Below are 2,500 nucleotides of genomic sequence, written 5' to 3' on the forward strand. Positions count from 1 at the left end.
TACACGCAGCATCGTAGCTGCTAAGTTAACGCTCCCGGACGGTGAACTGGAGCACCGCTGCATGAAACGCACTAGTCTTGTCGGTTAACGAGGGTCGGTTAACGGTTAAGAACATTTTTCAAAATAAGCATTCCTAATGGCAACGAGTTGGAGGTGTTGACTCAGCCTCCAAATTCTCCAGATCTCAGTCCAATGAAGCATCTGTGGGATGTTCTGGACAAACAAGTCTGATCCACGGAGGACCCATAACCTCGCAACTAATACAGGACTTAAAGGATCTGCTACCACAGGTCAGACCTTCAGAGGTCTAGAGGAGTCCATGCCTCCATGGGTCAGACCTTCAGAGGTCTACAGGAGTCCATGCCTCCACGGGTCAGACCTTCAGAGGTCTAGAGGAGTCCATGCCTCCACGGGTCAGACCTTCAGAGGTCTACAGGAGTCCATGTCTCCATGGGTCAGACCTTCAGAGGTCTAGAGGAGTCCATGCCTCCACGGGTCAGACCTTCAGAGGTCTAGAGGAGTCCATGCCTCCACGGGTCAGACCTTCAGAGGTCTACAGGAGTCCATGTCTCCATGGGTCAGACCTTGAGAGGTCTAGAGGAGTCCATGCCTCCACAGGTCAGACCTTCAGAGGTCTACAGGAGTCCATGCCTCCACGGGTCAGACCTTTAGAGGTCTAGAGGAGTCCATGCCTCCACAGGTCACACCTTCAGAGGTCTAGAGGAGTCCATGCCTCCACGGGTCAGACCTTCAGAGGTCTAGAGGAGTCCATGCCTCCACGGGTCAGACCTTCAGAGGTCTAGAGGAGTCCATGCCTCCACAAGTCAGACCTTCAGAGGTCTAGAGGAGTCCATGCCTCCACAGGTCAGACCTTCAGAGGTCTACAGGAGTCCATGTCTCCACAAGTCAGACCTTCAGAGGTCTAGAGGAGTCCATGCCTCCACAGGTCAGACCTTCAGAGGTCTACAGGAGTCCATGTCTCCATAGGTCAGACCTTCAGAGGTCTAGAGGAGTCCATGCCTCCACAGGTCAGACCTTCAGAGGTCTAGAGGAGTCCATGCCTCCACGGGTCAGATCTTCAGAGGTCTAGAGGAGTCCATGCCTCCACGGGTCAGACCTTCAGAGGTCTACAGGAGTCCATGCCTCCACGGGTCAGACCTTCAGAGGTCTAGAGGAGTCCATGTCTCCATGGGTCAGACCTTCAGAGGTCAAGAGGAGTCCATGTCTCCATGGGTCAGACCTTCAGAGGTCTACAGGAGTCCATGTCTCCATGGGTCAGACCTTCAGAGGTCTACAGGAGTCCATGTCTCCATGGGTCAGACCTTCAGAGGTCTAGAGGAGTCCATGTCTACATGGGTCAGACCTTCAGAGGTCTACAGGAGTCCATGTCTCCATGGGTCAGACCTTCAGAGGTCTAGAGGAGTCCATGTCTCCATGGGTCAGACCTTCAGAGGTCTAGAGGAGTCCATGTCTCCATGGGTCAGACCTTCAGAGGTCTACAGGAGTCCATGCCTCCACGGGTCAGACCTTCAGAGGTCTAGAGGAGTCCATGTCTCCATGGGTCAGACCTTCAGAGGTCTACAGGAGTCCATGTCTCCATGGGTCAGACCTTCAGAGGTCTAGAGGAGTCCATGTCTCCATGGGTCAGACCTTCAGAGGTCTACAGGAGTCCATGCCTCCACGGGTCAGACCTTCAGAGGTCTAGAGGAGTCCATGTCTCCATGGGTCAGACCTTCAGAGGTCAAGAGGAGTCCATGTCTCCATGGGTCAGACCTTCAGAGGTCTACAGGAGTCCATGTCTCCATGGGTCAGACCTTCAGAGGTCTACAGGAGTCCATGTCTCCATGGGTCAGACCTTCAGAGGTCTAGAGGAGTCCATGTCTCCATGGGTCAGACCTTCAGAGGTCTACAGGAGTCCATGTCTCCATGGGTCAGACCTTCAGAGGTCTAGAGGAGTCCATGTCTCCATGGGTCAGGCCTTCAGAGGTCTAGAGGAGTCCATGTCTCCATGGGTCAGACCTTCAGAGGTCTAGAGGAGTCCATGTCTCCATGGGTCAGACCTTCAGAGGTCTACAGGAGTCCATGTCTCCATGGGTCAGACCTTCAGAGGTCTACAGGAGTCCATGTCTCCATGGGTCAGACCTTCAGAGGTCTAGAGGAGTCCATGTCTCCATGGGTCAGACCTTCAGAGGTCTACAGGAGTCCATGTCTCCATGGGTCAGACCTTCAGAGGTCTAGAGGAGTCCATGTCTCCATGGGTCAGACCTTCAGAGGTCTAGAGGAGTCCATGTCTCCATGGGTCAGACCTTCAGAGGTCTACAGGAGTCCATGTCTCCATGGGTCAGACCTTCAGAGGTCTAGAGGAGTCCATGTCTCCATGGGTCAGACCTTCAGAGGTCTACAGGAGTCCATGTCTCCATGGGTCAGACCTTCAGAGGTCTAGAGGAGTCCATGTCTCCATGGGTCAGACCTTCAGAGGTCTAGAGGAGTCCATGTCTCC

The 2,500-nt window shown here is 54.0% G+C and overlaps 1 pseudogene; it reads right to left on the reverse strand.

Annotated features, from left to right (window-relative positions):
• LOC141765403 (slit homolog 1 protein-like) overlaps positions 1-2,500 on the reverse strand; it is a 55,246-nt pseudogene that overhangs the window by 20,984 nt on the left and 31,762 nt on the right.

Source organism: Sebastes fasciatus, chromosome 3 (genome assembly GCF_043250625.1).
Source record: "Sebastes fasciatus isolate fSebFas1 chromosome 3, fSebFas1.pri, whole genome shotgun sequence".
In the NCBI taxonomy this organism is placed as follows: Eukaryota; Metazoa; Chordata; class Actinopteri; order Perciformes; family Sebastidae; genus Sebastes; species Sebastes fasciatus.